We start from the raw sequence: 22952 nt of genomic DNA on the forward strand, positions 1-22952 counted from the left end.
CATCTGCAATGTCGAACGGGACATTTGATTTTAGGGCTGCCAGACGTCAACAACGGAAAACAAGCATTGGCAAAGCCAATAAGCCTCGCCTATACAAGAGCTGTTGGCTTGGAAACGTGTTTGCCCAGTTGTACATCACTGTGGCTGATGTTCAGCACAGCCAAAGGTTAGTGGCACGGAGTGTCATAGAACAGAGTGGGGGAGGAGTGTACAGTGGATTTGTTGGAGTAGAGTGTCTGGAAGTTGAGGAGAGGGGAGCTGAGTTCAGTGGTTCAGTGGCAGTGTGTGTTGCAGAGAGTGTTGTAGAGTGTAGTGGTGTAGAGTGAAGTGGAGTGGAATGGGTTAAAGTGGATTGAGGTAGTCTGGACTGGATTGGGGAAGAGTGGAGTGGATTGGGTAGAGTAGGGAGGATTTGCGTGGGTGAACTCAATGTAGTTGATTGGAGTGGGTGGACTGAAATAGGATGAAGTGGACTGATTGGAGTGGTGGGGATTAGAGTGGGGCAGATTAGATTGGACTGCATGGGCAGACTGAATTGGAGTGGTATACTGGGGTGGATTGGAGTGGGGTTGATTGGCTTGGAATGTGGTGGTTTGGAGTAGGATGCATTGGAGTGGGTGAGGTGGGTTGGGTTGAACTGGAGTGTGTGGATTGATTTTAGTGAGGTGGACTGGAGTGGAGTAGGGTGGCTTGGAGTGGAATGAACTGGATTGGATTGCAGTGGGGTGGGCTTGATGACTTGAGGTGGGGCGGGGTGGACTGACTGGCATGGAAAGATTAGACTGGGGTAGAGTGGGATGCACTGGAGTAAACAACTGGAGTTGGGTGAATTGGAGTGGAACGGGTTGGACTGGGGTGGTCTGGATTGGATTGGGGTGGGGTCGACTGAAGTGGGTGGGGTGGACTGGAGTTGAGCAGTGTGGATTGTGGTGGGTGAATTGGGGTGGGTTAGATTAGGATGGGTTGGAATGGGTGAACTGAATTAAGTGGGGTGGATTAGATAGAGTGGGGTGGACTGAAGTGGGCTGGGCTGGGCTGGAATGGAGTGGAACTGACTGGAGTGGGGTGGAGCGGGGTGAAATGGGATGGAGTGGAATGGATTGAATTGGGTTGAGGTGGATTGGATTAGAATAGGGCAGATTGTTTGGGATTAGAGTCGGGCAGGTTGTTCGGGACTGGAGTCGGGCAGGTTGTTCGGGACTGGAGTCGGGCAGGTTGTTCGGGACTGGAGTCGGGCAGGTTGTTCGGGACTGGAGTCGGGCAGACGGTCTGGGACTGGAGTCGGGCAGACGGTCTGGGACTGGAGTCGGGCAGACGGTCTGGGACTGGAGTCGGGCAGACGGTCTGGGACTGGAGTGAGGCAGACGGTCTGGGACTGGAGTGAGGCAGACGGTCTGGGACTGGAGTGAGGCAGACGGTCTGGGACTGGAGTGAGGCAGACGGTTTGGGACTGGAGTGAGGCAGACGGTTTGGGACTGGAGTGAGGCAGACGGTTTGGGACTGGAGTGAGGCAGACGGTTTGGGACTGGAGTGAGGCAGACGGTTTGGGACTGGAGTGAGGCAGACTGTTTTGGATCATGGTGGGGCAAACTGGAGTAGGGTAGGACGATTGGAGTGTTGTAGATTGAAGTGGATCGGGTGAGTGGATTGGGGTGAGTGGTTTGGAGTGGACAGATGTGGTTTGGAGTGGGGTGGATTGGGGTGTATTGCACGATAATGTGTTAAAGCATAATTTTAATTTCAGAAATTACACATAAGTAAGAAAATGTTGCTTAGCAATATTTACAAAAAGATGATAGTCATATTTTGAGAACAGTACCCACAAGCAAAAACAAAACAAAACATATTTGCAAAGTGAGGAAGGACAACTTTGAAAAGTAAAAGAAACAAGTTGACTATAGAAATTAAAACTTTGCAATTTTGCTTGTCCTACTGGGCATGTTTCTGCCAGTCACACGTCTTCGCTTTGCAGGGCCCAGGAAGTTAAAAAGAAGTAACTTAATCACATCGGGAGCAGCAGAGAGGCACTGATTAAGTTGAATCAATAAGTGCTTGTCCCTGCTCCACAGACAGGAACGGAAATTATTCTTGACCTGTAGTGACCAATTATGAGGCTTTAAAAGAAGAGTGCCACGCAAGCCAACAAATGGTACACAATGGGTGGGCTACAAACCATTTTTAGTAAACAACAGTCACGCAATCGAGAAGCATGCGCTAGCGCATGCTCTCACAAGCTTGACCCTAAAACTATCCACACCCATCCACAGGAGACCGAGTTTAGAGGAGTGTGAAGACTTGAACATTATATCAAACAACATTAAAGACCACAAATCACCTGAGTCTTTGTGATTTTGTACTTTCAACAGTACAACCACAGAGTCCACCACATGAAAACAGCCACACAAGAAAAGCCCTTCCTCTTTCTTCATGAGATAGAGTTCCTTCAACAGTTTCAAGTCAGACATCTCATTTCTGATCAACTCCTACCACAGGAAAAATAATAAATCAACATTCAGGACTAAAAATTGTCATCTAAACATTTACGATAGTAACCTCTAACACATTACGAACACTATGAGTACAACTTAATACCATGATTTAATAGTGATATCAAAAAGATACTCATACTCACGTCTGGAAATCCACACAGGGGAGGGAGGGTCCCTGAATGCGAATGAATAACTGGGAGGGATAATCCTTGCCTCCATGTCCTTAATAGAATTGAAACATTCCTTCACGAAAGGTAGGAAATTTCATATTCTGTGTGAGGACCAAAGGCTCAGATTATGCAAGTTTAAAGCTAACTGACCACCAGTGAGGTCATTCCAGGTATCTGATTTAAAAAAAAAAGGTCTTAACCCTAGAGTCGGAGGACCAATCTGCCGCCCTTAGGATATCTTCCAATCCCCCCCCCCAAAGTAAAAGCTTTGAGGCCATCGCCCCTCTAGCCAAATGGGCACCAAAGGAGGTGTCAATACCAGCCTCTTGTAAAATCCATATCACCCATTTGGTGACAATCGCTGCGGAAACAGGTATGAACGGCTTCTTAAGAGTTATGAGAAGCTGTTTCGTCCCTGGATGATGGTATTCTTCAGTCATGGCCTCGTAAGCCCAAAGGCACCTAACCACACAGAGCTTGGGATTTAAAGGGAAAGCCAGGAAATGCACCACTCTGGCATTCGTTTTTGTCCTCCTAAACAGAGAGAGCGAAAACCCATCTAGAATAAATATGCGCATCGTTATATCAAGCGCACGCACATCTGACAGGAGATCAACTTACCAGACAATCCCTATGTGACAGATATTTGTTATTTTGCCATAATAACAAGAGACACAGAATCACATTCATATTCCATAAGGAGTAGTAATGTGGTTCAGGAGTAGACAACTGAATACCTCTCAATAGTCTACATACAAGGGGATGTTCCCCAACTGGTACTTTGTGCAATGGTCAATGACCCAGTGAAATGGCAGGTCTACAAGCATTAACTGTGCAGTACGCTTGTCCTGCTTCTGCCAATTCAGACAAAAAAAAACCCATCACAATGTGTACCACATCTGCCCCTACGAGATAGAGATCCCGTTACAAATATCAGTGTGACCATCTATGCAAGCTGAACCATATAGCTTGATCGTAGGATTGGCCCAAGCACTCTTGACGAGTAACTAAGCTTGTGATGAAAGGCCTGGGACATCGTAGCATTCCCTGTAATCCTCCACACCATCAAACGGAGATTGCCATCCTGAACCAATCGGTTCAAGTTGCCATGATTGTCCATCAGAAGACAAGGATTCTGGGGAAGTGTGATTGAAAAATCCATAGAGTTTTCCAGAAGAACTGGATACCAGACTTGAGACTTCCACAATGGTGTCACCAGGATCACCTCCACCCTCTGATGCCTTACCAACCTTGTGAGTCTGGCAATCATTGCGAACGGCAGGAACACATACCCCTGAAAGTGGCTCCAGTCCTGCAGGAAGGAGTCTGTCGCTTTTGCCAACAGATCCAGAAACCAACTAAAAAAATGGGGCAGTTGATGACTGAGTCAGGAGGGGAAGAGATCAACTTGACATGGGCCCCATTTGAACATAATCGTCTACAGACAGACAGGTCTAACTTCCGAGCACTGAAGTCCCTCAGATGCAGAGATTGCCAATCCGTCATCTGATTCAGATGACCCGGGAGATACTCCACCATGACAGATATCTTGCTTGCCACTCAGTGGTTCCAGAAATCCCTTGGCAGATCCGACAGGGCCTTTGACCAAGTGCCACCCAGTCGATTTATGTACCAAACTGCTGGCACATTGTCCATCTTCAAAAGGATGGAGTAAGAGACCCTGTTGGCTGCAAACGACCCTGACAGAATCTCTAGATTGTTAATGTGTAGCTCCCCTTAGTCACTTGACCACAGTCCTCTCGGTACCCATCTCGGGACTCTATGACCAGATCCGGATTAATGACCAAAAATGGCCCTGCCGTTACAGGCTTGCATGTGGTCCTGCCACCAACGGATCTCCATCCACACTGCCTAAGAAAGACTGACCTCTTGGGCATAGATGAGGACCCCCATGAGATGCAATGCCTTGAACCACTTGAGAGCCCTATAATGTAGCGCCCCCTGCGTATGAAAATAATTTTCTTGTGAGGCAGTCTGAGGAATTGATCAACTGAATCAATCTCGAAGCACAGGAAAAGCAATTTTTGTGGAGGAGTAAACTCACACTTACGATTGTTGATGATAAGCCCTAGATTTTAAAGCAGATATATCATCAATTGCAACTGCATCTCTAGTTTGACTCGGGCCGGATGCATCAGCAAGATGTTGTCCAAATAAACAATGAGTCTGACTTCTCTCGCTCGAAGCCATGCTACAGCTGGATGCAACAACTTGGCGAAGCACCATGGTGGGCAGGAGAGACCGAAAGGGAGATATGTGAACTCAAAGACCTGATCCCTCCACATTATCAGCAGAAAGTGTCAATGTGGGGGGAAAATTGGAACAAGAGGTATGCGTCCTTCAAGTTCAACTTGGCAAGCCAGTTGTTCGGAAGGAGGATATGCCAAAGCAGATGAATACCCTCCATTCTGAAGTGACGGAATACCACCCACCTGTTGAACTCCCACAAATTGATGACAGTATGGCAGTCTTTGTCTTTCTTCTCCACCAGGAACATGTTGCTGAGAAAACCCCTGGGAGGACGGGTCGTAGGAACAATCACTTCTTTATGTAACAGATCTTGGACTTCTTGGTCGACGCTGTGCATGCCCTCATGTAAGAACACTAGGGGACGGGGATCCAGACATTTTTAGGGGTACCATGGAATTCTATGTGGAGGCCCTCCACCATTTGCAGCAGCCATGCATCCTCTCTGAGCGATTCACATGTTCGAATGAACTATCATAACCTGCCTCCCACCTCTGGTAGGGAAAAAGGGGTATTGCTTCCCATTAGAGCCCCAAGGGACGTTATTGGATTGTCCGAGGTTACCTTGGCTGCCGCAGCCACAACCATTGCCCTAGATGGGTTAGAAGCCTCCAAACTTCTTTGGTCCTGCCACTGCAGGGATCACCTGGTCTGGAACTAGTGGGAGTTGGATTAGTAGGTGTGGCTAGAGGAGCACCCCCCCCCCCCCACCTTTCCCAGCCCATCAAAAACCTTCTGGTTGAACACCTTATGGATAGACTGATAAGCCTTATCCACATAGGAAAAAGTTGTAACAAATTTTGTGAGTTCTTTTACAAAAGGATCTCTGAAGAATACTTCCTCTGCTACTGCCCCATCCTCTGTGTTAGCCAGTTCCCCTAGCTTGGGGTTTAATCAACAAAGAGCATCTGTTTTCTGTGGATAATGCACAACTGGTGTTCCCCAGGAAGTAAATAGCTCGCTGGGCCCCATCCAGACAGGATAACGGGGTCAATCAATTCATCTGATTGGCAGGCGGCTTCAGCCACGTCGAAAATGTTCATGAGTGGCACCAGAACATCAAGGATCTCATCCTGGCAGGATGACCAGGTCAGGCCCAGACCCTTTTTAAGGTCCTTGATAACCTTTGTGACCAATGTCGCCATTTTGTCATCAATCTCTAGGGTTCAGGCAACTTTGCCCGCCATGGAAGGTCTTGAGCACTCAGCTCCAAGTCTACCCCTGACCTCTTTGTCCATAGGTTTGCAAATTCGGGAAGCTACACTTTGTCGCAACATTGCTGGCGGAAACCCAGTCTGCTGAGCAGGAGTGATCTCATCACGACCCAGCATATCCTGTGTGTCCACTGCATCTTGTTGAGTAACCACACCCTGATCATCTAGCCTTGGACATTTGGTGCCAACTTCTGGTCGCCAGGGTCTACTGGGACCTGGTTCCGAGCCAGAGTCCTCATCAGGGTTATTGGAGTCTTTCCCGCTGTTGCGTAGGCTCTCGTTATTCTAATGAGACTACCCGTTTTGAGCAGCAGAATCACCTGCGGTGTGGGGGACTGAGTCTAACCCACTACAGGTGACACCTGTCGGCCTAATCCGGGTTTTGCTCCGGCAAACTAGCCGTGCCTCATCTCTACCCAAGAGCAGGGATGATTGGGCAGCCAAGCGCACGACACAATTGACTCCTCAGGGAAATCGTGGTCACTCACATCGCACCCGTTTCTCTCAGTTACATTGTTCTCAGATATACAAGGACAGTCGAGGCAGTATATGTTTCAATAAGGTTTTAATGAAGCAACTGCATCTTAGATGATAAAGCATGTACTGCAATAACCAGAACGATAAAGCATGACAGGATTAGAATTGTGACAAGGAGAGTGAAGCATAAAAATGACGCTACCATATTGTCACTAGAATCAGACTAATTCCTACCTAGGCTATATTCGAGCACAGCATGCTAAGCTCTAGTTCTGCCCTTCAAGTTCCCCTGGGAAGACATCATCCCTCATACCTGAGCAAGAGGCCTGAAGTCTGCAAAAGCAGCTGTAGCGAAGCGTTCAGCAAGCAGCATACAGTCGTGGTCACCTGGCTGCAATCGCCCTCTAACGTGTATGGGACAGGGAAGTGTTTTTATAATAAAACAGCTGATGTTCTGAGAAAATGTCCCTACGTAAGGATGTGTATGTTTCTATGAATACCAGAGAAAAAGCGTTACCACGTTTACCGGCAACCTATCTTGCAGCCTTGAGAAAGGCACAGAGTAAAAGAAATGTCTTTTTTAAGAACGCAGTGCTGGCCTAGGCAAAGAACAGCTAGATAGAGAGAAATAAAACAAGGCCGAAAATGTGGCTATTGCTAAAATAACAAACGAAGCTGAATAAAATAGATCTAGTTGAAAGTGCACAGCGGCAGGCCTAGTTTGCTAAAATAACGTGCATGGAGCTATTACTAAAATGGCTACACAACACCAGCATTATCATCTAGCCCCAGAGGGGAGTAGGAATCGTCGTCATCGGGGATAACCCCAGGAGTGGAATCTGAATCCTGAATCAGCAAGGCGTCAATGCGCTCTATCAGGAAAGTGTTGTGTAGCATTTCAAAGGCGTCTGCTGCTGGGGGTACAGCCCTGGCCTTGGTTTTCCTTTTACCCTGACAGGCACTCTGAGTGTCACTAGTGTCTGAGTGGCACTATCAGTTAGAGCCTACACCTTCAGCTTGCGGGGCTACGACATTTCGTCAAACTGTAAGCTGGACTATTTCCCTACTCAGGGGTCGCAAGGCCGAAGACATCTGAAGGGAGATGTCAATGATGTCTACTAACTCCAGGTGACTGGGTGGGAGAGACTGTTCCTCATCCCCAGCCTCCCAGAACTCCGTGTTACAACCTGCCATGGAAATTAGGTCCAGATAGGTGCCTAAGGATTTATGCGGATACATTTAAAGCTCAACCCTAAAGTTAGTAAACCTGTGACAATCAGTGCAGGACTGTTAGCCACCTGTTACAGTGGCCAATGCTTATTGTTGACTGCAGGGGAATTTGTACAAGTACCAACGCTTGTTGTACCCTCTAATTACTGCGGGCTCAATGTGGAACAGGCTCAGGTATCAGACAATTGTACAGCTGGAGCTAAAAGAAAAAAAAACAATAGGGAAATGAGGGAATAGTATTTCACTCTGCCTGTTCGATGACCCTGATTCCCTTCCAAGGTGAAACAGAGCTGAAGAGCCGGGCAGGAGAGAATGACAGGAATGTGAGGAATGCAGATGCTCTGTCCACACATACTGCACCCTCTAGAAGACCCAAACTGAATCTTGAACCACCGCAGGCGAGAAATGTCTGTAATGTAAAGAATATGCAGATGCTTTGCCCACCTACCCGGCACCCCTGAGGGTCCAACATGAATCCCAAAACGTCACAAGCCCCCTAACGGTGCTGGAAGGCACCACACTCTGCAAAGCTGTGTACAAGGCTCCCCCTGAGGGACACACTGCCAGTTTGCGATTAGCAACTGCAGACACCAGCAAACAGCATGTACAATGTGCAGAACTGTAAATAGGCACACAGTTCTGCAAACAGCACAAAATACCCCAAAAGATGCAATAAAGTATTCAAGGAAAAGTACTTATCTGGCTACTGAGCAGCAAAGAAATAGGTGCATGTTTTATATGGTTGACTCTATGGTTAGACTGTTGAAAGTACAAAATCATAGACTCATGGGATTTGTAGCTTTTAATGTTGTTTGATATAATGTTGGTTTGGCTGCTGAGCAATAAAATTGAGAAAGTTATTGGATAATCGGAGTCGGTCCTGACATAGAATCTGGCGTGTAATATGATACTTTTGGGGAAATTACTTAAACCCATGTGTCCTCTTTATCCCGCCATCAATGCCATGCTCAACTTGAGCTTGGTTCATACTGGACAGAGATGTTAATAATACCTTGTTCTAGAAATATTTCATTGTATGATATTGTGACATGGCATTTCAGAAGAATGTAGGTGTTACGTGGTGCTTTCCAGGAGCTGTCCTGAATGCAGTGTGCTGTGGTTGTGGCTTATCAGAACAATAAAAATATTTTAACCTAAAATCTAAGAATGACAAACACCTAGATTTCAATTTAACTTAAGTAAAAAGACTTATAGAGCGAGCACATACCACAGGAGTCTTGTCACTAGCATCAGACAACAAGCCCAGAAGGCAAATCTAATACGAGATAGATCATGCAAAGAGACAAGTTTTTAGCTGTTTCTTAAATTGTAGCAGATTAGATTGGGCTCGGAGTTTAAAAGGAAATTAATTCCACAGTTTACAACTGGTGAAACAGAAAATTCTGCCACCCCAGCAGGCCTTTCGGAATCTGGGGGTGACCACCATATTGGAGGCAGTAGATTGAAGCACGCGTCTGGGAGTATACTATTGGAAGGTCTTTCTGAAGTACTCAGGGTCAGCTATGTGAAGGTCTTTGTGAGCGATACCAGAGCTTTGAAACTGACCTGGTCACAAATTGAAAGCCAATGAAGATTAATGATGGCTTGAGAGAACAAGCTAAATTTCAGAATTTGCATGTGCAGACGGGCTGCGGCGTTCTGGAGTTTACTTAGGAGACGTTGTTGGATACCCACATACAGAGCTTTACAATAGTCAATCCTAGGGATGACCAAGGCTCTGTAGGAATGAAAGGGAAAAATCTTCAAGATTTTTAACACAAAAAAAGCCGGATGAAGTACAAGATTAATTTGGTCTGAAAAAGATAGTTTTCCGTCCAAGAGGACACCTACGTTTTTAGCTTTAATTACTGGATAGGGGAGCAGGCCAAGGTTTTGTGGCCACCAAGAAGCAGTCCAGAAAGATGTGTCCTTGCTGAACAGAAATATATCAGTCTTATCAGAGTTTAATTTGAGACATTTATCCTTCATACAAATGACGATTTGCACCATACAGTTGTTGAACTGTTTGCCCACCTCTTCGATGTCACATAAGACTGAAACTACAATCTGCCTCTCGTCAGCGTAGGAAATCACAGAAAAACTGCATGGTTGAATCAGGTTCACCAATGAAATAACAAACTGTCACTGGGCTCTCCTCGGATGGACTATGTTCAGTCTGTCATCAAAGAAAAGAAGAGACTAAAAGAGGTTTGGTTGTTAAAAAAATTGTCTCCTTTTGTTTTTCTGGTTAGGTGTTTCTTTCCTTTCTGTGTTCAGTCCTACTATTTGTTCTGCTATTCTTCCCCTTCTTGTTCTTCTCCTTTGCGCTGTATCTAACTGTCCTCACTTTTGTTCTTTTCCCGTGTCAGAGTTGATTTATTCTTCCCGGTGGTGATCTTGCGGCATTCGTTCCTCAGAAGAACAACAGAGTCGAGGTCAGGTAAGTGATTTTTCCTTTAAGGGTTCTTAAGTGAGGGTAGGGCCCCTAAGACTGAAGGGAGTAGAAAGTGCCTAGCTGTGAAGTCAACACACATATACACAAGTGCTCTTTTTGAATAAAGTAAACAGTGCAATAATTCACCCTGCCTGGTCACCTGTCCCTGGGTGAGGGTAGGAGTGCTTTCCACATGCACCTTTTGTGCCCAAGTTCACGGCTCACCGAAACCCACCATATTAACACCCTCACGTTTACAACCCTACTATCAGCCCTGCCCCCAAAAAGCGGCCATACCTTTGCTAGCCAGGTCTCTTCAGGGATGTGGCGGGGTGGAATGTCTTCTTGCTGTTCTGGACATGCTTGAGACCTCTCCTGACGGTCCGCGTCCTCCGCTGATTTTCGATGTTGCCTTATGCTTAATTGACCAGCCCAGAGGTCACGCTCTCGTCCTCCCACTCCAAGCTGGTCACCTGATCCGTTCTCCTTTCGTTTCAATCTTCTGTGGTGTCTTTCGTTCCTGAGCCCTTTCCCTCGCTTCTTGCAGATGCACTCCTCTTCTCCGTGTCCCCAAGCTTTCTTCTGCTCTTCTTGGGTCCCCACACGCAGCACTATGGACCTTGATGTTATTTGTTTTCCCAGGGAATGGCCCTTTGGTGTTTCCCCGGAGCACACAGGTTGTTTCGGGTTGCGTGTGGGGAAATCGAGAAAGTGACCCTGCCACACAAACGTTGGAGAGTGGGGCTTCCATAGGAAAGGGAGACAGACTTGTATGTAAAATTGCCCTAAGTTACCACTTGCTCTCTATCAGCCACGAATGAGCTTAAAAGGGGAAGGAAAGAGTACTTGATGCCAATGGATTCCAGCCGGTCGATTAACAACGAGGGGTTAATGGCATTGAACGCGTCAGAAAAGTCCAGAAGAATCAGAGGCGCATTACCACCCTTGTCGACTATGGACCCGTTTTCTTCCGTAGCACCTGCTAGAGCAGATTCGGTACAGTGGTTGGGCCTAAAACCGAACTGAGTGCAGCCTAGGAGATTGTCTTCATCAAGGAAAGCCACGAGATCCACATTCATGGTTTTCTCAAGAATCTTGGCCAGCAAAGGAAGGTTTGAGATAGGGCGGTAATTTTTCACGTCTTGAGGGTCAAGAGAAGTTTTTTTTGAGAGGGGGGTGGGGGGAAGGGAAGTACCAATGCCTTCTTCCAGGCAAAAGGAAAGTGCCCTGAAATCATAATCTTGTTTACCAGTTCAAATAGACGAACTGCTACAGTGCTGGATGTGCCGTGAAGAACACTAGGGGGGGGCATGGATCTGTAGGAGCACCTGATTTCACGAGGTTAGCAACCTTATAACAAGTAAGAAGGGAGAAAGCTGAAAAATTATTCGATGTTACATTAGGTCTGCCAATACTGGACTCAGTGGACATGCTGTTCAGATTGGAAGTAAATTAATTGAAGATTACATTACCCTTTAATTGAAAGAAATCTGCTAATTTATTGCACAGGGATTGGTCAGGTTCCATGGTGTGGTTAGCGTTACAGTTGGCCAGAGTTTTCACTGTTTTACATAACTCTTTAGAAGACTTTTTTTCAGTATTAATTTTTTCTATAAAGTATCTGGATTTTTCTGCTATATTCAAAGATTTACAATTGCAGATAAGTTGCTTGTATTTGTTTTTTTCCATCATGGCGATAGTTATTTTTCGCTCCAATTTTGTTCATGTTGTCTGCATTTCTGTTTCAGTACTTTTAGATATTTTGAATACGAAGGGGTAGAAGGCTTCCTTCTTCATTTTTTGATCGTCTTTACAGGAGACAATCCAGTTTGTAAAATTAGCGGTGTCTGTATAAATGTCATTTCCAAATGTGGGTTGAGACTTCAGGAGAGTATTATTTTGTTTATTCTTGTCAATTTGTTTCCAGGGGTGAGATTTAATCATAGTAGGCCCAGTAAGGCTAGCGCTGTTATTGGTAGGAACTAAGCGAGAGAAACAATGTTTTGTGGTCAGCCAAGTCAGGGGCAGGATTTTTTCAAAACTTAACTCATAATTACTAGTAGAATCCCTATCGAGGTGATTTGTCAGATGGGTCGCTGAATTTATTATTAGAGTAAGGTCAAAGCTAAACAGGCTATCAATTAGGTGTTCTGTGTGTTTACTGTCCGAAATCTCTAAGTGAAAATTAAAGTCCACGAGGACTGTAAAGTTAAGGTGATGCATACATGATTCAGTAAACTCAATTAAGGTTTAAATTAATTTCACTCTGGGTCTGGGGGGCGATACATTAATATGGCATTGAAGGTGACAGCATTGTTCAATTTAAAATGAAACATAGGAGCTTTGCAGTTCAAGCGTATAATAGGCTGAGGCGAGGCTTTAAGATGGTCAAAGACAATTTCACAAGCTCACCACCACATTTAGCTGACTGGTCCAGTCTGAAAATATTGCAAACAACTACAATAGCGATTTGTAAATCAGGGTCCAATGTAGAATGAGCCAAGGTTTCTGTTACAAAAATAATATTCGGAGAATAATGTTCCACAAACTCTGAGAATTCATATTAATTTTTAATGAGTGTATATATATATATCCAAAAAACAAACAAAGTGCAGGAGCCCCGATTCCATGTAAGCCACACGTTTATTTCTCAATAATACTGGCAGCAGAGATCACTTTTTATTTTTTATTTTTATTGTAGCCAGAGAGAATTAATACATAAAGTAACCACCAACACACAAAAAACAAATATCTGCATAGTTGTCCAAAATCATACACTGATAATCTCTGCCACGGATTCCTTCTATGCTACCAACTGCTTATACCGGATTCATTTACCCAGTACCCCCCAGATGGCTTGCCCTTTCCATCTCCCTTCCCTCCCTTTACGTTCATACAATGAATGTTCGAGTTGATATACTGAGAGAAAACGATCTAACCAAGATTGAAATCCAGGGGGTTGCTGATCAAGCCACGTAGAAGCAATACAGAGTCGATATACAGCCACAGAAATAAAGATAAACTTAGAAATCCGTGGCCTGGCTGCATCACATACCCCAAATATTACAACCCCGGGGAGTTAATTCCAAATTTTGCTTGGTTACTTCACTTAAAAACTGCCCGATATCCCGCCTCATAGCTTTTAACTTTATACACGTGGCAAACATGTGAGTTAGGTCGGCACCGAATAGCTGACATCTTGGACAGTGTGTCCCCTCTGTCCTGCCCCACTTAGCTATTTTCCCTGGGGTGAAGTATAAATCAAAAACTGTTTTGTAGTACTGTGCCTGGAGTGCTGCAGAGATCAGAATACTGCACCCCAATCTAAATGACTCATAAAATTCTGCCTCTCTGATACTTAATTGAGCTTCCTACTTCTTACAGTATTTCTCCACATCCCCTTGTTGCTCATCGTTCAATCTGATATAGACTGTCCTTATAGTAATCCTTACTCCGGTTGCCATTATCTCCATCAATGGACATTTAGTAAACCCTACTGCCCCCTCCGTTTTCCTATGCACAAAGTCTCTTATTTGTAAATATTTTAAAAAGCCCCTTTGCTCCAGACCAAAATTCTCCCGCAAATTCTCAAATGTATCTATCGTGGATCCTGCAAAAAGATCTCCTAACCTTCATACCCTCTGACGGCTCCATTTCACCATGACATTATCCCTAAATATCACTGGAAGAGATGAATTATCTGTGATCAAAGTGTACTGATTAAATCTACCGAGTCCCATTCTCTTCCGCAGGGGGTCCCAGCATTTAAACGCAGCCTCGAATACCTTAAATCTCGTCTTCTTATAATAACTAGGTTAATAAATGTCAACTGCACACCACCAGCCGATTGCCCAATTAACAATTCATAAATATCTGGGACATACCCTTCACCTCTCGAAGATCCTCTGCTATCAAACAGAGGGCGCATAAACTGTAGTGCAGCCACCAGCTGGCATAATTTAAGGTTTGGCAAGGACCAGCCACCCTTTTCCCTTGATAATGTCATATCTGCTAGCCCTCCTAATTTTTCGGTACGACCAAATAAACCTCATCACGAGTTGTTCCAACATATTACACCAGGATTTCCCAAACTCCCGCGGAATAGCTCGAAATAGGTATAAGACCTTGGGAAGAAACATCATCTTAACCATATTACACCGCCCCATGATTGACATATGCAAATTGTTCCATCTACCAAAATTAAATTTGCCTTTTTTAATAATCGGTATTAAATTAACCTGAACAATCTGCTCCACATTAGGTCTAATATCGATCCCTAGATAGACTGCATGATCGACCCTGCGAGTATCTGTTGTAGCACCATACTCATTTACCACTATCTGGGTCTTGTCCTTATTAAGTGAGTAACCGGATGCCATCCCAAATCTAGATGCCGCCTCTTCAATTTCCTTAAGAGCCAAATCTGGGTTAGCAGTGACAACTGCAACATCGTCGGCATATGCTAATATCTTTGTATCCCAGCCAAAGCAAGTCACCGGCTGGATTGCTCCACGCTTTTCTAGAAATCACAAAAATGAGTCTATATATAATGCAAATAACAGGGGTGAGCACGGGCATCCCTGTCTTGTACCACGTTCAATTCGTATCTCATTAGAAAAGCCACTGAGCATTCGAATGCGAGCACTTGGGTGCTTATATAAGGCCTTAACTGCCGTAATAAAACTGCTTTCCAATCCATATTCCTCTGGTGTTTTCCACATAAATTCCCAATTGACCCTATCAAATGCTTTTTCAGCGTCCAGCAAAATCATTGCCATAGGCTCCTTCGCAACATGATTGTCATCAAACAAAGCAATAACTCTTCTAATATGGTCTGCTGTATCCCTCCCTGGAACAAACCCATGCTGATTCGGAGTCACTAGATTACAAATATCGGAGGACAAGCGAGTCGCAAAGATTTTAGGATAGATCTTCGCATCACTATTCATAATTGTGATAGGTCTATATGCACCCAAGCTGAGCGGATCTTTACCTTTCTTCAAAAACACCACTATATTAGCAGTACCCCAAGACGGGGGAGGATTGCCCGCTTGCTGTACTTGGATGAACAGTTCTAACATCACCGGGAGCAGCACTATCTCAAAGTGCTTATATAATTCAAGCGGGATACCATCCGTCCCTACAGCCTTCCAACTTGGCAGTGCTCGCACCGCCCCTTCTAATTCCTCCTGTTCTTCAGAAGTGAGCCTACCACTCGTTATCTCACTTAACCAACCGTAACCGGCCTGTACGGCACCCACAGGGATGGCCTTGTATAGCTCTGCATAATACTCCCAAAAAGCTTCCCTAATTCGATCGTGACCTGTGACTACCTTCCCCAGCCTGTTTTTGATCTCCGAGATCGAGCCTGATATAGCCCACTGACGTGCCCGTTCCACTAATAAATGACCCACTTTATCACTATATTCATAGCCCTCCTTCCGTCTTGCCAGATATTTTTCCGCCGCACTTTCCGCTGAGCGTTTACCTATTAACATTTTAGCTATCGCTATCTGCTGTAGTGCATTTTTCACATCCAAGCCGCCCTCAAATGCCATAATAAGTTGCTTTACTGCATCGTGGAGCTTTGTAAATAATTCTAGGGTCTGATCTGCTGCTTGTTTCTGGCGCCTAATACTAAAACTGAATGTTTCCCCCCTTATCCCCACTTTCAATGTATCCCAGACAATCTTGGCTGGAGCGGACCCCCTAGTCAATTCCAGAAATTCCCTTAGCCATGTTTCCGTATGTTGCACATATACGGGATTGTTCAACAACCCTCTCTCAAATGTCCAGCTCCTCCCATAGCTCCGGCCACCCGTAGTCTTAATCTCCAAAAGTAGAGGGTTATGACCTGACATAAGCCATGGATATAGTTTCATTGCTGCCCCCTCCAAAAATTCTGGTGAAATAAAAAAAATTATCTAACCGGGTCAGTTTCCTATGAGGAACTGAGAAATATGTATTAACCCGGATCTGGCCCCTTCAGTGCAGGCCATGCATCTACCAACCCTACTTCCTTTTGCAGATTCCTAATGGCCTGGAATACTCTGGGTTACACCCCAAGTATCTTTTACTGTTAACGTCCGTTAGATTTTGCAGACCATCCCATGACCCATTAAAATTCAAATCCCCACAGATAATATATGGGTCTGGCCATATTGCTAGTTCCACTGATATATAATCTAGTAAAGACAGGTCGTCATATACAGCACCATATAATGAGCATTGGCCCATCTGACACTCTATTAATGCCCACCTCCCAAGCTGATCCGCCCTACGTCGAGTAACCTTGCATTTAATATTGCTTGCTATATAGCTACCCCTTGTGTTTTAACATTTTGTTCAGTACACACCAGCAGCTGCAACCCCAGAGACTCCAACATAGCTTTATCAGAGTATTCTATATGGGTTTCTTGCAGATAATAAATATCCGCTTTTAATAGTTTCAACTCTTCAGCAACTTTCCTTCTCTTACGGGGATTATTTAAACCACATGTATTAACAGATACTATCCGAAATACTGCCATTTATACCCTTCAAGCAGATTTCCCCTCAAAATCACCCTGTACAATTATGACCTCTCTGTCCTTATAGCAGCCCCTATAATCTATTATCTCGGCCTTCCCACCTAAACCACCAGACATTAAACCACTCACCATGTAACAACCCTTCCCCTGCATTCTCTCAGGTAACACATTTTCCTTTTTTTACCCACCTAAAAGCCCTCCAATCTCAGCCCCCCCTCCAACCCTTGTTCCCCTCCTTACCCCACCCCCCCAATAGCTCCCAACCCCCATCTTCTTCTTCCCCCACCCCCTACTCTTGAACTTACTCCTCCCCATCTATCCCCCCTACCTAGTAGCAAGCCCCCACCACCCTCCCCTAACACCCCATCCCTAATAGCAATCAGACCCCTGCTGGTCTGATTGATGATGACCCCAGATGTCCGCTGTGAACCCACCCTGGACTGCCGGACTCCCTCCATTTATGATTCCCCCGATCATTACACCTGTAGAGCTTACAGCCTCTACTTCAATTTCTGCCCATTTAGTACTCTTAGTTCCATCAGATATTCCCTTGCTTGGATCTCAGACGTGAATATTTTGGATTTCCCATTAACCACTGTCTTCAGCCGTGCTGGAGCCAGCAGAAAAGCTTCTCCTCCCCTATCCTGAAAAGGCTTGATCAACTGTCGCAACCTCCACCTTCGTTCCACGGTAACATGGCAATAATCAGGTCGAAAAAGGAGACATTATCCACACGGCGTGGAGCATCCGGAAGGGATATTTCAAAAATGGCCTGTCTTAGCAAATAATTACCAAAACAAAAAACAATATGGCTCTGGGGTGCTTAGATTCCGTATAGCGATCTCCCACACGCCTAGCTATTGGGAATCTATGGGCTCTTTGAATCTCCATCACCCAATCCCATCTTGTAAGCTCTGGAAATGTGTTCCGCGGAAGCCTAATCATATATGACCTAATGTCATTACCCTCCACTCCTTCTTCTATATCCAAAAATCCAAGTCATTTCTCCTCTGTTGATGCTCATGATCTTCAAGCTTCCACATAATGTCCGTTAGTTGCCCTTCATGTGTCTCAGCCTGTTCTTTCAATGCCTCCACCTCTATTTCCACAGCAGAAGTCCTATTCTCCATTGCATTTAGTTTTTCTTCCATTTCTGTACAGGTTCTTGCGGCTTTGTGGACCGTACCCTGCAATTGCTTGGTGGCAATCCGAGCCCTCCGGCTCTTTGCTCTCGTCTCTACTCGAAGCTCCCTTATTGTATTGTATATCATCTGGAGCATTTGCGCATCTGTGCTGGTTACATCAGTACTTGGGACCAGACCATCCTCGCCCCCGCCAACTTTGGGTAGCGAGTCAAGCTTCGATTCTCTCTCCAATCCTGTCAATCCAGTTCCTGAGTAATCCCATTTGAGTGTCCTGGCGCTCTGTCCTGAAAGCTCTGCTCCACCAATTGAGCCTGATTTTATACACCTACGATGTCACCGCAGTGGTCACACTGCGGGCCCTGCCGCTGATTATACACTCTCAGACTCTGACGATGTGCTGCCCTCTGCTATACTCTGATTGCAGCCACTGCTAATAGCTTCAGAATCTTCAGTTAACTAATACAATTTATCCCCACCGTCCCTGGACCAATCCGGGAGCTTTTTACTTCTACCAGTTTTCCCGACTTCCACTTCAAAGTTTCTGCCACTGCCATCACCTCCTGCCAGTTTTAATCCTTCCCCATCCATGGAGCGGAGTACGGGAGGCCTATCGACTGGGTCATGAGTACCCTGAGCGGCCTGAGTAGCTCGTTTAGACTTATCCAATTGAAGCTGCATATCACTGATGGATGCCCTGGCACACCCACCGTCTGCACCCGTTTGCTCCTTGAAACTGCTCAGGTCGTCTGATTGCCACCTCTCCCCATCTTGTGACTGAGCCGGAGGAGAGTTGTTCCCAGAGGGCCCCTCCTTAGCTTGAAGGGGTTCCTCTCTCGGAGTCATTATCTTATTGTTCTCTTGTAAACAAAGCGCAATATATTCGGGTGGGATACAGAACTCTCAATACCATCCGCTTGCGCCCCACTGGTCCAAAAGTTCGTAATAACGGGCTGTGATTTGCCCTTCCCCTTGGGTTCTGATGGGGGCCCCCCTGATAATTTCCTTGCCATTCTTACCAGGGCCACCACCAACTTTGCTGCTCAGTTTAACTGGCTCGAAGCAGGTCGTCTACTAGCCGGGCCTGTATCGCTCCCATCTCTCCCCACAAGTGTTAGCCGGGCCCCCTCCCCCTTGTCGCCAATATTCCGCACATTTTTCGGTGCCAAATCCACATTTGATATCCACGGCAGGGTGCCTATATTTCTTACTGCACAATACCAATACTCTGTTTCCCTTATAGCAATGTTAGTGGTGCTTCTCAGTAGTCTAATCAATATCCATGCTGAGTTGTCATGGGAGCCAAGCCGAGCTCTCTCAGTTGCCCCCTCCCTTTGGCAGGGCCCAATCAACATTAATATCCCACCATCCGCCCCCTAAACAAGAAAGAAGAAAACCCAGTCCGCGGAGTTACACCTTCTTCACTTGTTCAAAGCTTTATATAGCGACATTTCCTAAAACCGGCTTGATATGTTTAAATCCTACCAGATGGAGCACGGCAGGGAGATGACAGAAAAACTTGATGCTCCATGCCTCCACCGGTCCCAGGATCGTCTTCTGAGAAATCGAAGGGGGGGGGGAAGAATACGAGCCCTTCCCGCACGGCTCACGCGCTGTCTTCTGCGTCCTCTCCTCTCCACACTGCAATTGCTCTGCTCGCTGCCAGCGTCCGCGGGGACGGGGCTAGTGGCTGTCCCGCTACGCGGTCACCATCTTGCTCTAGTCAGCATCTCAATGAGAGTGTATATTAATGAAGATCCTCGTAAGTCAAACAGTAGGATGGGTTTAGGGGTTATTAGGAGAGAATGCAGCGTAGTGCAAGCCTCCATTTGAGAAGACCTGTTTGGGGTGAATGTAAAGTTACTGTTTTTACATCTAAAACAATCAGTATAAAAATCGGGTTTAGAGGGTTTGCAGAGATTGATCCTACAGGAGCATTTCCCTTAAATAGAATTGGGTATGGAAACTGCCAAGGGTCCTGGCACATGCCACAGTTCGGGTGCAGATGGGCTTGCCCTTGGCACGCCAGTGGCGCATCCACGGCTTGAGCACTTTATAGTTGACCAACGAGCAGGAAAGAGGAGGAGGGCTGCCGAGTCTGCCCAACCATTAGAGCGCTAACGAACAAAACGGCATCTCAGTAGTGGTGCCGCTAAGGAGTGGAAACGGCGCCCCCTACTTGAAAGTGCTTGTATTTTTGACAACAGCAATTATGTGCAAATAAGCTTTTACACAACGCAAAGCACAGAACACAACACAATTCATAGTAATAAATGATTAAAAATGAGATGCTATTCCCCCAAAAGTAAAAGTGTATTAAAAAGTTAAAAAACAATTCAAGCCTCAAAGGCGTGGCCAACTGCTGATAAAGATGCCTTTTGCTAAAGCTGTTCCTGCTATCCACCCGCCCAATCCCCTCATATTCGGTACTGAATTCATCTCCCGCAGCCTCAGCCCAGCTGATTTGAACACTGGAGGCTGCAGGGATACCAGAGTGCTTTTTTCCAGAGTCCTGTGCTGCGAGAAGACCACAACTGAGGAGCGGGCCTGGAGCTGTGTGTGACACCACGGTCCCTTGTGACAAAACGACTCCAGCAGAGACAGGAGGTTTTGCCAGGGAAGGCATGCGACCCAGCCCGCTAGTAAAGCAGCAGAGCAGCAGCCCCCGTAAAGACCTGATAGGGGACCGGCTTAAATGAGAGAGTGCGAGATCCAGCTAAAATACCAACAGCATGCTAACTGTGCGACGCTCAGAGCAGGATGGGCGGCCATGGACCTGAATGTTGTGCCTACTCAGACGGAAACTCAGGGTGAGGGAAAGGTGTGTGTGGGATGCAGCCCTCTACTCCTATCTCTGTAGCGGCTCTGACGAGGATCCGAAAGAGCTCCAGTGACCAGAAAGGCTATGGATGGACCCACATCGAGGGAAGGCCAGACACCGGAGGGAGCTCCGCGGCCTAGCATCAGTGAGGCACCCGATTGCAGCACTGTGCTGCGGGGGAAGGGTGCTCTTGAGTGCCAGTATTGCCCCGTGGTCCTTCCTGGCAACAGCCTGAATCTCCTCTACGCAGACCAACAACCAGCTTGACATTGCAGGGCCACTAGGGGGCCCCAGTGGAAAGTTGAGGTCTACCTCCATTGGCAGAGTCTTACACTGAGGGACGCTCACCCACAAACTGCAGAGGCCAGCAACTTGCCCCCCCTTTAATTTTTGGCTGGGCCCCTGCGGCAGTGCAGTGGATATTAAAAACCTGTAGTAGAGGTAGAGAACATGCATGTAGTACTATGCCTTCCCATCTCCGACAAACCTGCGGCGAGGGGCCCAAATAATGCGATTCGGCCTAAGCATCATTTCCTGTGTTTGTGTGGGTGAGTACTTCCCCCCTTCCCCTTGCATCTCTCCCTATTGCCAGGACAGCGACTTGCCATGCAGGTCGCTACATACCTGTGAATAAGGAGAGAAAAAGCCCTAAGGGGAGCCCATCTACGGATATTTTGAGTGACATGAGTGCATGGAGTTTAGAGTTTCTAAATATGTACCGCGTAGGGGGACCGGCCTCTGGGTACATCACTTGGAGTGGAACTCCTTGCTGGCACGGGACTCAAGGAGTGAGGCGTGTCCCACCGAAATGACCAATTTGTGCCAAACGACACCCAATATTGGCTTCAGGCATATTCTTGTGCATTGCCTGTAGGCTATCCGGAACAACTGGGAGTCTGTGGTTGGGAACTCGGCAGTCCTGGGAAACGACCCCTGGCAGGCAGCAGCGACTACCACTGTAGCCCTAACACCAGTTAGGTGTCCCGCAGGGATGACTGGTAGGTGAGGCGAGCGTGCTGCGCATCAGACCAAGCTGGACAAACCTGACCTGCCTTCGATGGTCTCAATAAAGCTGTAATAGAGGTGGTGCGGAGCCTGGCAGAACAGGCCTCCCAGGAAAGTGACGTGCTTACCCTCAAAGACATCATGGCAGCTAGTCAAGAAATTCAGGGACCCTGGAAACAAAGATGGACACAATGTCCACAAAAATTATATTAGTAAGAGCTGACCTCCGAAATACGAGTGCAAGAGTGAAGGAAGCAGAGGACTCTATCACATCCCTGAAGGCTGAAACCACTACCTTAAAGAAATAGAAACAGGTCAAAAAACTGTACACTACTCCTGAGGCCTTGGGGACGAAGCTTGAGGACTTTAAGGGTCGTTTGCAACAAAATATTTGCTTGATCCATGTCCCTGAAAAGGCCTAGGGGCCAGCAGTTGTGTTTTTTTGTTGAAAATACTCACCATAAATCAGGAACAAACAGTGAGGGCGGATGTGCATATCTTAAATAGATCCGGGAGAAACAGAGCACAAGGTAAAGTTCCACACAGCAGAAAGCAGACGCTTTTACGGCCAATGACTAAACAAAGTAATGAGGACAGTGTTGGTACAATAGGTATATGCCACAGAGCCCCTCATTCCCCTCCCGTCCCTCTTCCCATCAGTTGCTCCGAATGGTGCGCAGTGGTTCCCTAGATTTGTTCCCATTTTCTTGGACAGCCTCTACCCTGATAGACTACCAGTTCTGCCTTCTGACACCAATCAAGAATGGATTCTCAATCCTATAGGGAAGGTGCAGTTTCTCTGCCCTAGCTATATTACGTTTGACCACACCAGCCACCAATGCCAGCCACAGCTTCTGGCACATGGGCCAAGCTGCTTCCCCTGTAATCATCAAGAGGAGCCACCTAGCGTTCATGGGGATCTCTAGTGACAGAACCTGCGACGTTGTTGTGACCCTCCTCCAGTAGGAGGACATTAACCTTAAGGTGTTGCAGCCAAGAGGCCTCTCAAACTACTTCACTGTTGAGTGGGCAGACAGGATCCCTGGCACCACTCCCAAACTGGGCGTATACCCATGTACAGTAATAGCCCACATTTTTATATGAGTCTTCAAGCAGCCCACCAGGTTCCACCAGTCGAGTTTGAGAGCACAGTCATTAGTTTCTTTCCAGAT

The 22952-nt window shown here is 46.4% G+C and overlaps 1 protein-coding gene across 2 annotated transcripts in view; it reads right to left on the reverse strand.

Moving 5' to 3' along the window:
• PRMT9 (protein arginine methyltransferase 9) overlaps positions 1-22952 on the reverse strand; it is a 249634-nt gene that overhangs the window by 189200 nt on the left and 37482 nt on the right. The window contains exon 1 of one of the 2 annotated variants that reach the window (XM_069242628.1): positions 19440-19478. The exons of the other annotated variant lie outside the window; for it this stretch is intronic. The gene's annotated coding sequence lies outside the window, so the exon portion shown is untranslated. Of the gene's footprint in view, positions 1-19439; positions 19479-22952 lie in introns of those variants that run through there. 2 annotated transcript variants of the gene reach the window in all.

The sequence above is a fragment of the Pleurodeles waltl genome, chromosome 1_2, assembly GCF_031143425.1.
Source record: "Pleurodeles waltl isolate 20211129_DDA chromosome 1_2, aPleWal1.hap1.20221129, whole genome shotgun sequence".
Taxonomy (NCBI): Eukaryota; Metazoa; Chordata; class Amphibia; order Caudata; family Salamandridae; genus Pleurodeles; species Pleurodeles waltl.